Genomic DNA, 15,000 nt, shown 5'->3' on the forward strand with positions numbered 1-15,000 from the left:
ACACAAAGTTGGTCAGATTAGTTACTAAGATGTCTTGATACTCTTTTTACACTCTAATTTCTCTCTCTCTCTCTCTCTCTCTCTCTCTCTCTCTCTCTCTCTCTCTCTCTCTCTCTCTCCTTATTCATTTTTTTTCTTCATTTCACATAGAACAGGAAAAAAATGGAGGAGTTCGAGAGAATATCAGTAACTCCCAAGACAGTTGAAGTACTGAAGGGACTCTTGATCTTCTAAGTAGAGGAACTTAATTGTCATAGTTACACAACTAATAACGTTAATTAATGTGATGCCTAAAGATAGACGCATACACGGAAAAGCAAAACAGTTAATTTCCTCAATTACATAATTACATATTCACACCTAGATTGTTACAATTATTATCATTATCATTATTACTACTATTATTATTACTATGTAGTAGTAGTAGTAGTAGTAGTAGTAGTAGTAGTAGTAGTAGTAGTAGTAGTAGTAGTAGTAGTAGTAGTAGTAGTAGTAGTAGTAGTAGTATCATCATTAAGGCTACAATGTATGTGCAGTAAAGATCTACTTTGAGGAAACCATTACTTACATAATCACATACAATTCAAACCTGGCTTATCACTACAATTAAAGGCATCACATCCTTTATATGAGACACTAAGTTTATTCAACTCATGAAACAGGAAACTCGAAAGCTTAAAGGTGGCTGGCTGGCTTTGACACGTCAATAACCTCATGAATTTCCCCTGTGTCGCCATCACTTAGAAAAACTCAGGCCGCCCAGTCACACTCTCTGACACGGGAGCAAATTCAGGCGTAGTAATAATAATAATAGTGAATCATGGGCTCACATACATTACGAATCAACACCACTTGGCTGCCGCGTGTAAATAATGGTGATGGATGGATGGCGGTGCATGATTTAAGCCACACAAATGCTTTACGATGAGACACGCGGGACTCAAAAAAGCTGCAGGTGATATAAAGCGGGTTTGGAACGAGTGAAGTACGTACATCATAACCTCCACCACCACCATCACCATCACCACCACCACCACCACCACCACCACCACCACCAATACTCAATAGCACAATATCACAACCTTACCACCACCACCACCACCACCACCACCACTCAATAGCACAATATCACAACCATAACCACCACCACCACCACCACCACCACCACCATATTCAATATATATATATATATACCATATATATATATATATATATATATATATATATATATATATATATATATATATATATATATATATATATATATATATATATATATATATATATATATATATATATATATATATATATATATATATATATATATATATATATATATATATATATATATATATATATATATATATATATATATATATATATATATATATATATATATATATATATATATATATATATATATATATATATATATATATATATATATATATATATATATATATATATATATATATATATATATATATATATATATATATATATATATATATATATATATATATATATATATATATATATATATATATATATATATATATATATATATATATATATATATATATATATATATATATATATATATATATATCGCAGTTCTTCCAGTAATTCTTCCACCCTCTCTCTCTCTCTCTCTCTCTCTCTCTCTCTCTCTGGAACAACACAAACTGATACCTCTATAAATCTGAATTCAAGGGAAGGAGATTATGCTAATTGTATATACGAGAGTTTGACGTGAGAGAGAGAGAGAGAGAGAGAGAGAGAGAGAGAGAGAGAGAGAGAGAGAGAGAGAGAGAGAGAGAGAGAGAGAGAGAGTTAAGAAGCTACTCAAAACACGTCCAATCTTAATGGCTGGCTCTCCCTTCCACTCTCCCTCTACTCTCCCCACTCTCATCTCATATCAGGTGGCCCTCTCGTTCCCTCCCCCTCCCCCCTCCCTCTTCCTCCTCCACATATTACAGCCTGACATAACACACACTCCCACTCTCCCTTGTAACTCATCTATGGTATCTTGAACCCCCTCCATCTCCATCTCCATCTCTCTCTCTCTCTCTCTCTCTCTCTCTCTCTCTCTCTCTCTCTCTCTCTCTCTCTCTCTCTCTCTCTCTAACCTGACTAACTGGTGCTTTTCTCTCACCTGCCTTATTTGTTTCCTCCAGGTTACATTTTTTTACTTCTCCTCCTCCTCCTCCTCCTCCTCCTCCTCCTCCTCCTCCTCCTCCTCCTCCTCCTCCTCCTCCTCCTCCTCATCATCATCATCATCATCATCATCATCATCATCATCATCATCATCATCTACCTTTTCTTTTTTTCCTCTCTTCTTCGCTCTTCTGCTGCTGCTGCTGCCACCACTACTACTACACTACTACTACTACTACTACTACTACCACCATTACCACCACTACTACTACCACCACCTTGCCACTACTACTATTACTACTATTACTACTAGTAGTAGTCTACTACTACTACTACTACTACTACTACTACTACTACTACTACTACTACTAATAATAATAATAATAATAATAATAATAATAATAAGAAGAAGAAGAAGAAGAAGAAGAAGAAGAAGAATTATAATAATAATAATAATAATAATAATAATAATAATAATAATAATAATAATAATAAAATAATAAAACAATAAAAATACTACTACTGCTGGTGCTGGTGCTTCTGCTGCTATTACTATCCAAAATATGTAATCACAAAAAAGTAAATAAATAAAACTAAATAAAACAACGAAACGAAAAGAAAAGTGGTACAAGTGAAACAAATTCTTTAATGGGAACAAATTTTTTTTTTCTTTTCTTCTTTTCTTATTTTCTCCTTTGCTCTGTATATTTTATTTTTTTCTCTTCTTTTTCCCTTTCTTTTTTTTGTAATGGTTGATTTCTTCCCTCTCGCCTCTTACAAAAAAAAAAAAAAACATAAGGAAAGTAGGGAAAGGTAAACAGAATAAAGAAATACTACAAAAATATGAAAATAAATTTTGTAACAAATCTGAAAAGAAAGAAATGAAAACTGAAAAAATAATGAAAGTGCAATAAATAGAAAAAAAAAAAAAAACAAGAGAAAGATAACACACGATAAGAGTGAATGTACGAAAATCGGAATAAGGAAAAAGAAAGTAAAAAATAAGAATAGAAAACAGGTAAAATAGTAACTCCTCTACGTTCCTTCCCTTCCCTTCCCTTCCCTTCCCTTCCCTTCCCTTCCCTTCCCTTCCCTTTCCTTTCCTTTCTTTTCCTTTCCTTCTCTTTCTTTTCCTTTACTTTCCTTTCCTTTTCTTCCCTACCCTTCACCACCCTACCCTACCCTACCTTTTCCTTTCCTTTCCTTTCCTTCCTTCCTTCCCTTCCTTCCTTCCTCCTCCTCCTCCTCCTCCTCCTCCTCAATCGTGGGCTATCTTATCACGTTCTCTCCTGCCCCTCTCCTGCCTACCTGCCCTTATCTCAACGCGGCTCCCTCCACTCCCCTCATTAAAAGTAAAAATACCCTTCCTCCTTCCTCCTTCCTCTTTCCTCCCCTCACTTCTGGCCCTCGTCCACCACCTTCCTCCTCTTCCTCTTCCTCCTCTTCTTCGTCTTGTTTCTCTTTTTCTATATTTCATACCTCTTCTGACCAGTATAGAAGAATAGACACTTTTATCTCTCTTCTCTTCTCTCTCTCTCTCTCTCTCTCTCTCTCTCTCTCTCTCTCTCTCTCTCTCTATTTTTCTTTCTTTATTCTGTTATTTTTCTCCTCATCCCTTCTCCTTCCTCTCAAGTCCCCTTTCATTCTATCTCTCTCTCTCTCTCTCTCTCTCTCTCTCTCTCTCTCTCTCTCTCTCTCTCTCTCTCTCTCTCTCTCTCTCTCTCTCTCTCTTTACCATTTCCTCTATCTCCTCCTCCCTCTATCTCAATTTCCTCCTTTCTCACTCGCCCCTCCAATTCTTCCTCCTTCTCACTCCTCCTCCTCCTCCTCCTCCTCCTCCTCCTCCTCCTCCCTGGGCAGTTCGGGCAATCAGAGCCCAGACTGGTCAGTGGCATCGTTTTTCACTCCTTGCGGCGTCTTAATCAACTGTTTTTGTGAAGAGTGCCATTGAGAACTCCTCCTCCTCCTCCTCCTCCTCCTCCTCCTCCTCCTCCAAGGTGATCTCTTTGTATCACAGGTGGACGTGAAGGGAGTTCTTTGGTGGTGTTTTAGAGGAGGGAGGAGAGGAGAGGAGAGGAGAGGAGAGGAGAGGAGAGGAGAGGAGAGGAGGAGAGAGGAGGAGGAGAGGAGGAGGTGAGGAGGAGGAGAGAGGAGGAGGTGAGGTGAGGTGAGGTGAGGTGAGGTGAGGTGAGGAGATGAGAGGAGAGGAGAGGAGAGGTGAGGTGAGGTGAGGTGAGGTGAGATTAGCTTAGGTTAGGTAAGGCAAGGTAAAGCAAGACAAGATAAATTAAAACAATGCAAGGTAAAGTAAGGCCAGGTACGGTAAAATAAGGCAAGATTAAGTAAATAAAGGTAAGATAAGGTAATCGAAGATAAGGTATGAAAGTTGACATAAAGAGAGGCAAGGCAATGTAAAGTAAAACAGTCAAATTCTTAGCTAATTAAGGAAAGGTTAAAAGTTCGTTCATGTTACATTGCACAACATTCAGTGACAAGGCTTCCTGCTGACCTGAACCGGCACACAAACCTTCACTCGTGACCTTCATCTATTTTTACAACTGGCGAAAGAAAACACTGATGGCAGCTTTAAAAATGACATTAAAAGTTACCCTGTTAAAAAGAAGAACAAACTGCTGAGACAAAGACAAATTCAATTCACACCTTATTTTCTTTCTCAATTTTTTTCTCTCTTCTTTTCTTTGAACCGAGCACGCACTCACGCACGGCTTAATAATAGATAGAGCTCAGTGTAACCTCGCTCCGTCAGTTTGGTGTCACGCGGTCTATAATTTCACAGACGAGTGTTTGGGGTTAGGAGGCAGACGTCAGGTGGAGAGCACTGGTCACGTTACTGCAGGGAACAGGTGGTGAATAGGTCTCATTAATTCCCAGGTGTATTTTGGTCACTTGTAACTGTTTTTCTTTTCTTTTACATATTCTCGAACAATATATAGAAAGTTTGTTTAAAAGTCTATAACTGAGATATTTTCAGTAAAAAAAAAATATACAATTCTATTTCGTAAAGTTTATTTCAGATTCTAAAGCTCATAAGAAAAATCTAATCATTTTATGTATTTTTTGGACACAAGTCTGTTCAGAAGTTAGTGACTCGAAACTCCTCATCCATTTTTATAGACTTTCATGAAATCAAGCTTATTTCGGAATTCATATCAAAAGCAATCCAGTACGTTATTACATCATTTATTACGTCTTTACTAACAAACGTAATACGAAATTTGGAAATAAAAAAATATGAAGAGAATTTCATGACTAATTTATCACAGAATTCACCACTGAGAAAGTCGTTAAATGGAGAAAAAAAAAAAAATGAAAAAAAAAACTGTAAATTCTTCTTATTGATTTAAAGAGAAGGAAGAGAATGTGAAATAAAGTACAGGTAATCTTACTCTGAAATTCCTTCCTTGTAACACCTGAGGCTAAATTGCAGCTTGAAGAGTGAGTGCAGCACCCCAGCACTCACGCCGGGACAAAATGATTACCTCCACCCAATACATGCCTTGTTACTCGCTGTGAAAGAAGAACGTGTGCCAGTAATGAAAGAAACGAGAAACAAAGGATATCTACTTGTACCTGTGCCAAATGTCTCTCTCTCTCTCTCTCTCTCTCTCTCTCTCTCTCTCTCTCTCTCTCTCTCTCTCTGTCTGTCTGTCTGTCTGTCTGTCTGTCTGTCTGTCTGTCTGTCTGTCTGTCTGTCTGTCTGTCTGTCTGTCTCTCTCTCTCTCTCTCTCTCTCTCTCTCTCTCTCTCACATCTCTCTCTCACACACACACACACACACACACACACACACACACACACACACACACACACACACACACACACACACACACACACACACACACACACATTTCGTTATTCATCTTTATTTTTTTATTTATTCACTGGTGCCTTTATAGTTTTCATTGACCAAAACCTCAAACGAATTTTTTTCTATACTGTGAGAATCTTTTTTTTTTTTTTTAATGACAATGTTTGATAAATTAGCTTTTCTTACACTTTTTTGCACACATTTAACTCTGGTGCCACACGACCTTCTTTTGTACTCTATGCAACGACAGAAACAGAAGACTTTTCTTTTTTTTTTTACTAAACTTCCAACACAAACCTTTTTTCTTTCATGCAGTTTTAAAGCCAAGTTGTTGTTGTTTTTTTCAGTTTCCGAAAGGAGATTGTTGTTGTTGTTGCTGTTGTTGTTGTTGTTGTTGTTGTTGTTGTTGTTGTTGTTGTTGTTGTTGTTAATTTTTCTGTTACTGGTATTACTGCTGCTATTAAACAAAGCCATCCACAATAACTAATAATCAATTCCACTCATTCCTTTCCGGCGCACGTTTCTGTAACATCTATATAACTTAATCGATTACATTTCCTTAAAAAAAATAAATAAATAAAATAACAAAAAATAAACAAAAAAGTAACCCAGACAAAAAAAAGTAAAAAAAAAAAAAAATGCAAAACCTATAGAGGAAGGAGAAATAGAACGGGAGAGAGGGAGTCGAACTTTACAGTAACAAAACACACACACACAAATAAAAAGAAAGGAAAAAAAAAAGTAATAATAAAAAGGGGCTGGGGAGAGAAAGGAACGGGAGAGGAGAGGAGAGGAGAGGAGAGGGGGAGGAAGGGGAATGTAGGGCTGCGGTAAATGCAAGCAAACTGTGCAAGCAAACTCCAGGGGGCCTGTGCAATATGTGGCGACATTTTAGGGACCTCCTGTAATATATATGGAAATTCAGTGCAAAAGCGAAGGAGGTTCACCATTAATGTATTCATCTACGTTATATGTATTTATCTGTCTTCCCCCTTTGCCTCCACGCTCTCTTTCTCTCACACTGCCTCTCTCTCTCTCTCTCTCTCTCTCTCTCTCTCTCTCTCTCTCTCTTTACACAGACACACACACACACACACACACACACACACACACACACACACACACACACACACGGTCAGTCAGTCAAATTTTCAGTTACTCAAGCTCTCTCTCTCTCTCTCTCTCTCTCTCTCTCTCTCTCTCTCTCTCTCTCTCTCTCTCTCTCCAATCCTCAGAGACACCCTTCATTCCCAGCTGGAGGAGGAGGAGGAGGAGGAGGAGGAGGAGGAGGAGGGAGGAGGAGGAGGAGGAGGATTTCGACGAAGATCAAGCAAAGAAGAAAAAAAAAAGAAAACGAGAATCAGCAACAAAAAACATAAAAGGAAAAATACGAACAATATGAAGAAAAATAACAGAAAGACAGAGAGAGAGAGAGAGAGAGAGAGAGAGAGAGAGAGAGAGAGAGAGAGAGAGAGAGAGAGAGAGAGAGAGAGAGAGAGAGAGGAGAAAAATTCACTCCCAACAAAATGCAAGAGGAGGAAAAAATAAAAGTAAGGAAAAAAAAAAGAAAAGTAGCAAATTTAGGGAAAAAAATACAAAAATATAATCGATTAGTTAACAAAAATAGAAAACGTTTATATGAAAGAAAAGAAACTAACACAAAAAATTAAATGAAATAGAAAAAAGGAAAGGAGTGCGAGGAAGGAATAGGAAGGAAAGAAAAAGTGGGAAAGGAGAGAGAGAAGAAGGGAGGAAACAAAGGAAGATGGAAGGAGAAGAGACAGATCCTCAAGAAAGAAGGAGAGGAGGAGGAGGAGGAGGAGGAGGAGGAGGAGAGAAAATGAGATATTGTGTCTCCTGATAGTGTGTGACGTGGTGGAGGGGGAAAAAAAAAAAAGGAGATTTTCTTAGTCTGGAAGTGGAGAGAAGAGGAGGGAAAATTACAAAGAGGTAGTAGTAGTAGTAGTAGTAGTAGTAGTAGTAGTAGTAGTAGTAGTAGTAGTAGTAGTAGTAGTAGTAGTAGTCGTAAGCTTAGGAGGAGAATTAATAAAATAAGAAAGAGGGAGAAGAATAAGAAAAAACAGAATATAAAAAAATTAAGAAAAGAATGAAGAAGAAGAAAAAGAAGAAGAAGAAGAAGAAGAAGAAGAAGAAGAAGAAGAAGAAGAAGAAGAAGATCATCATCAACAACAACAATAACAACAACAACAACAACAACAACAACAACAACACAACAACAACAACAACGACAACAACGAGAACAACAACAACAACAACGAAATAAATACAAGCAAACGTATCAACCGAACATTTCCCACCACACACGAAACACAAACAAGAACACTGAACGATAAACACAAACAACACAAACACAAAACACTAACAAGAACAACTAAACGGAGCACCATCGGGGTTCTTTCGCCTCAGAAAACGCTACAAATGAACCAAGAGATCCTTTGAGCCGAGTCCCTCCTCCTCCTCCTCCTCCTGTTCCTGTTCCTCCTCCTCCTCCTCCTCCTCCTCCTCCTCCTCCTCCTCCTCCTCCGACCAAGGTGTTATTTCCAGAGATAATACTGGCGTTAGGCTTTCCATCTGTCCTTTTTCCTCCCTTTCACCCTTTCCTTTTCCCCAACACTACCTCTTTTTCCTCTCTCATTTTCCTTTTTTCTCTTCCTGTCTTTTCCTCATCGCATCTTCCCCGTTTTCCTTCAAATAAAAGTGGTTCTCAATGTTTGTTTTTAATATCCAGTTAATTTATTTCCATTTTGTCTAAATTTTCTTCAATGTTCCTTCTGTTGTTTTTCTGGTCTTGCTTGTTCGTTTTTTGTTAGCTACACGCTCTCCTTCTTTCATTCCTCCCTTCATTGCTTCGTTCTCTGTGTCTATCTCTTTCTTCTCCTCATCCTCCTTCTCCTCGTCTTGTCTTCCTACTCCTCCTAGTCCTCGTCCTCCTCATTGTCTTTGTCCTCGTTCTCCTTCACGCCTTTCTCTTCCTCCTCCTCCTCTTCCTCCTCCTACTGCCTCTCCAGTTATAGCCACAAACAAATGGTCAACACCCTCATCGTACACTGTTACCACACCCTGCTCTGACGCCCACCTCTTCTTTATTAGCCTGAACTCTTGCCTAATTCCCTCCCCCTCCCACCAACACACACACACACACACACACACACACACACACGGGCCGTGACAGACATCCCGGCGCCGCTACTCGACAGTATTCAAATGTGGATAGCGAGGTCCGTGGAATCACCAGCAGCCGCTCTTCTTACCCTGCCTCCTCCACGGCCGCCTCCTATACCTCCTCTGTTATATGGCCGTCTCCTACTCACCCCCTGTCCATCCCCTGCCCTTCCCCTTCCTGTCCGTTGACCCCTTTCTCGTGTTTACCTCTTCATCCGCTCAGGCAGACAGACTATACATCGTGCCAGCCAGCCAGCCACTAGATCAGCCACTCCCTGCTTCCTGCTTCCTCCTCCCTCCCTCGGGTATATTTCACCTTCTTCAGGTTGTTCCTCTGTTTGTTTTTTGTTGCAGTGTGATTGTGATGCTTGTTATTCTGTTTCGGTGATCTTTCATGTTCTTATAAGTGAGAGATTAAGTGATAGCGTTGATTTTTTTTTCACAGGTAGTTCAGGTAACATTGATTGCATTATGGGATCTACTAACAGGTACGGGCATATGACGCTAGAATATAAAGCAACAGCAGGAGCAACAACAACAACAACAACAACAACAAGACAAATATAATTAACAAAGGAAAAATAAATTCAGCATTCTCTCTCTCTCTCTCTCTCTCTCTCTCTCTCTCTCTCTCTCTCTCTCTCTCTCTCTCTCTCTTTTATCATCTCATTCCTTATTGTTCCTTTTTTGTCTCATATCTTTCTCCCTGTTTTCCCCCTTCTTGTCATTACCCTTTTGATACACCCTCCCTTTATATCCTCCCTTTCTTACTCCTTTCCATCCCTTCCTCATCACCCTTTCCTCTCTTTTCCTTCAATTCATCGACTTTATGTACACCCTCCATTTAATTCCTTTATTCCTCATTCCTCGCAGTCTCTTTCTGTATCCTCCTCTTCATCCCCTCCCCTCCCTCTCTCTCTCTCTCTCTCTCTCTCTCTCTCTCTCTCTCTCTCTCTCTCAGTAGGGAGCCAAACGTGACCCTACTATACATACACCCTTCCCTAAAACTCCCACCACCACTACCACTACCACCACCACCTCCATCACCACACAAAAAGGGGTCGAGTCAGCAGGTTCCCTTCATCTCTTGAGTCCCTTAGTTCGACAAGATTTCCATACACTGGTTATGAAATGTGTTAGGATAGAGGGAGGCGGCGGAGGGGAGGATGAGGAGCAGGAGACAGGGAGGAGACAGCGAGGAAAGAGGAATGAAGGAGGTGAATGGAGGGTGTACAGAAAGGAGGTGAATTGAAGGGAAATGAGAAGAAAGGGTGATGAGGAAGGAATGGAAAGGAGTAAGAAAGGGAGGATATAAAGGGAGGTTGTATCAAAATGGTAATGACAAGAAGAAAGGGAAAAACAGGGATATGAGACAATAAGGAATGAGATGATGAAAAAAAGAAAAAGAGGAAAAAGAAGATAGGGGTGTAGAAAGAGAAGAACGGATGAAGCAGGAGACAGAAAAAAATGAAAAAAAAAATACGGTAAAAGGACAGGAATCTGATAATAAAAAGCAAAATATAACGTAGAATAAAAATAGAGATAGGAGAAATCGAAAGAGGAAATGGGAGGGAGAGGAAATGGAAGGACAGAAAGAAGGCCGAAGGAAAAACAGGAAACAAGAGGACATAAAGAAAAGGAGAAAAATCATAACAAAGGGAGCTGTGGAAGACAAGGATATGTGGAAGGAAAAATAGAGGAAGGAATACCAGAGATTGAAGCGAACAGAACAGGGAGGAGGAGGAGGACACGAGGAAAAGAAGAAGGAATAATACACAATTAGATAACATAAGGAAGAGGAGAAAAACAAATAAAAAAAAATGTTGAAAGAATAGATGGAGAAAAAAAAGGACGATGAAAGAAAAAAGGTAGTACAAATAAAAAATAAATAAACGGTGTAACAAAAGAAAATGAAGAAAAAAAGAAAGAATGACGAAGAAAGACGCAATGATGAGAAATAAATAGTACAAATAAGAAAATAACCAACGGAACAAAAAAAAAAAAAATAAAGAAAAAACAACTTAAGAATAACATAAAAAGAAAAGAAAAAATAGAAAAAGAAAATGATAAAAGAAAAAGGAAAGAAAAAAAATACTAAAAAATAACAGAACACATTTTGCTTAATCAGACACAACGATAATGAAAATTCCACTTATTTCTACACTCACACCCAAACACCCTGACACCCACACCCACACTCTCTCCTCGACTCTATCACGCCCACGCTCCCCCCCCCCCTACAGCCCTGAGATGAAGCTGAGGCGTGGGGGCAGAAGGCAAACTTTGATCGGCTGATTGGGTGACGCTCTTAAGAGAGAAAGCGAGGCCATTACAGAGCACCAGATAGAGGGACGTGCTAAGAATCTGTGGCGAGGAGTCTCCTTTTACACCTCTGGATTTCAAGAGTAGAGATTTAAAGGGATGGTTTTAATATTTTTTTTTCTTAGTTAGATTTTTTTATTACTATTGATTTTGTTGCTGTTATTATTATTGTTATTATTATTATTATTATTATTATTATTATTATTATTATTGTTATTATTGTTATTATTATTATTATTATCCCTTATCCATTGTTCAATTTTATTTCTATTTCCTTTTTATTCATTTAATTATTTGTTGAGTTATTACTAATAGGGTTTTTTGCATGTGTCTTATTCGCTTATTTTATTTTTTTTTTTTTTTTTTTTATTTATTTATTTTTTTTTTACTAAGAAGGTTTGTTTTCATGCGTTTCTGTTGACCGATAGATATGATTTTTTTTTTTTTTTATTTATTTATCACTATTTAGCACAAAAATACCAACACAAACTTTTAAGCCAAAAAAATATATTAATCAAACACAAGAAGCAAAAAACTTGGCAGAAAATATAGATAGATAAATAAATAAATAAATAAATAAATACAATAAAACTAACCTAAAAAATGTAAAACAAGATGAAATAAAGAAAAATGAGGACATCCAATTTACTAAGGTGTGGTTCAGGTTACTTTCCCGCGCCAGGCAGTGAATCATGTAGTGGCGAGGCTTCCTTCAATTGGGAGCCTCTACGCACATAATGTAGGCCTGCTCTATATCACCGGTAGGCTCAGGCAACTGTCATATATATCTTCTAGAGGTGGGAATGTGTTTTTTTACCTTCCCCGATCTTAATGCATTCTATTTTCTTGTATTTTATTCTTTATTGTTATTATTATTATCATTATATTTCAAAAGTCTATAATTTTGCATGTAAGCACGATTTTTCCTATTTTATTTATTTATTTTTCTATATTAAAGTTGTCAATAATATATCAATACACACAGACAGCGGTTATAATTTCAGTTCTATCCATAAAAGGTTTTTGCTTTGAATCATTACTATAAATCTATTTTCATCTCTTAACTACTTGTGTAACATCAACGACTAAAGTTAAAGTTATCTTGCCAAACTGTCATCTATTCTCCCTCTCTCATTCCTCACTCCTACACTTACACAAACTTTCTTTACTGCATCAACCACATGTTCTCTCTCTCTCTCTCTCTCTCTCTCTCTCTCTCTCTAAGGACGTCCTTCTCTTGAAATTCACACCCCACCTTACTCCGTTATCTTCTTCCTCCTTTACCTCACTTTTTACGTAGTTACCTCCCTTCCTTTCTTCCTTCCTTCTCCCTCACTCCCTTTCCCTCTCCCCCTCCCTCTCCCTCTCCCACTCCCTTTCCCTCTCCCTCTCCCTGCCTACCCGCCCCAAGTGGCCCAGCTGTCCGCGGCGTGAGGATCGACTTTTCACGGTAGCCAATCAAATTCTCCATGAGTGGCAAAGAAAAGTTTTCATTGGGGGAAAGTTGGCTCGTTTGGCCGCGTTGGCGTCTCGTGGTAATGGCCGCCCCTCCACTCACGCCCCTCACGCCCTTAACTGGCAACACTGCACGCCCATCATCACCGCCCATCACCTCACTCTAGCCCTTCACTGATTCATAGCGATGGGTTTTGATTCACCCTCTGAGTGTCATGGTGGGTTTTTATATTGATTGTGCTTATATTTGGTGATTTTATGAGGAAGGAGGGAAGGAAATATGAGAGGAAAGGAAGAGAGAGTAGTAGTAGTAGTAGTAGTAGTAGTAGTAGTAGTAGTAGTAGTAGTAGTAGTAGTAGTAGTAGGAGGAGGAGGAGGAGGAGGAGGAGGAGGAGGAGGAGGAGGAGGAGGAGGAGGAGGAGGAGGAGGAGGAGGAGGAGGAGAAACATTCCTTATTCTCTTTCTCTTTATCTCTCCCAGCTTCAAAAACTCATGTAAGGGATTAAAATAGTGAAGACAGAGGCCATTAATCTTCTGACCTCCATAGACCCTTCCTAATGTCAATAAAATCGTCTAATCGTACACAAATCTCAAGGTAAAAAAAAAAAAAGTGTCCCAGTACAGAACGGGTTAAGTTGTGCTGTGCTGGTATTTTTTTTTTTTCTAAGTGAGGTAAAGATTTCATATAAAGTTAAAATGCAAGGACAGTATAGTAATTCACGTCTTGCATTCCTGGCAGCTTTGGCAAGGAAAGTAATCAAACTTGTACCTCCTTCCTCCTCCTCCTCCTCCTCCTCCTCCTCCTCCTCCTCCTCCTCCTTCTTCTGCCTCCTTCTCCTCATCTTCCTCTTACTTCTTATCCATTTCCTTTTCCTTATCCTGCTTCTCATCCTAGTTCTCCATCCCTTTCCTCCTCTTTCTCTCTCTCTCTCTTCTTCTTCCTTCTTCGGCCTCCTTCTCATCTTCCTCTTACTTCTTATCCACTTCCTCTTCCTTCTCCAGCTTTTCATTCAGTTCTCCATCCCTTTCCTTCGCATTCCTTCCTTCCTTTCCTCCTCTTTACTACACTAGCCTACAATCTAGTAAGGATCTTAAGGTTTCCTATTGTTTGATCTTCCCTTCCAGATTCCTTTGTATATTCCTAACTTTCCCATCATAACGTCCTTCCTTCCCTCTTTCCTCTCCTTCTTCTCTTGGTTCATTGTTTTCTTTCACAATACTTACAACTAACCCTTCCTCTTTTCTTCCTTTTGATCTTTACCTCCTCCTAACTCTCTCTTCGCTATGCTTCTCCCTCTTCCTTCTTCTCCTACTCTTCTTCTTCCTCCTCCTGCTCCTCTTCTCTCTCTTCCTGCATCACTCTTTTCCACAATCCCTGCTGCTAACCTTTCCTCCTTTCTTCTTTCTGATCCTCCTCCTCCTCCTCCTCCTCCTCCTCCTCCTCCTCCTCTTCCTCCTCCTTCTCCTCCTCCCCAACCCTTCCCCTCACCTCAGCAGGCGGGTCTCGACACACGCGTGCAAAAGTTTTCCCACAAAGGCTTAACAAAACAGCCTTTATATGAGGTCACGTAAGCAATACTCTCCCGGGAAAGGAGTTCCTCTCATCTCCCTCTCCCTCTCCCTCTCCTCTCTCTCTCTCTCTCTCTCTCTCTCTCTCGTCTAACCTAACTTAACCTAACATCACATTAGGTGTGTTAAGTTTGTTTGAGTTAGGTTAGATCGGGTTGGTCGATCTCTCTCTCTCTCTCTCTCTCTCTCTCTCTCTCTCTCTCTCTCTCTCTCTCTCTCTCCGCCCTTTACATCAGCTTGGTTTTGATAATAAGGGCGAAGGTTTGGTGAGGGCCACAGTGGGAGTATGGTGGTGATGATATGAATGATGATGGTGATGACATGAATGATGGTGATAAGGATGGGAGTATGTGTGGTAATAAAGCATGTGGTAATATTGTAGTAACACCAATGATAAGAAAATGGAAGAAGAAAACGAGGAGGACGACATGGAAGAAGAGGAGGAGGAGGAGGAGGAGGAGGAGGAGGAATACAAAGGAATACAAA

The 15,000-nt window shown here is 39.3% G+C and overlaps 1 protein-coding gene across 3 annotated transcripts in view; it reads right to left on the reverse strand.

The window, feature by feature from the left end:
- The window catches only part of LOC123520860, a 1,438,509-nt gene that overhangs the window by 785,710 nt on the left and 637,799 nt on the right, over positions 1-15,000 (reverse strand). The window lies entirely within an intron of this gene.

The sequence above is a fragment of the Portunus trituberculatus genome, chromosome 47 (assembly GCF_017591435.1).
Source record: "Portunus trituberculatus isolate SZX2019 chromosome 47, ASM1759143v1, whole genome shotgun sequence".
Taxonomy (NCBI): domain Eukaryota; kingdom Metazoa; phylum Arthropoda; class Malacostraca; order Decapoda; family Portunidae; genus Portunus; species Portunus trituberculatus.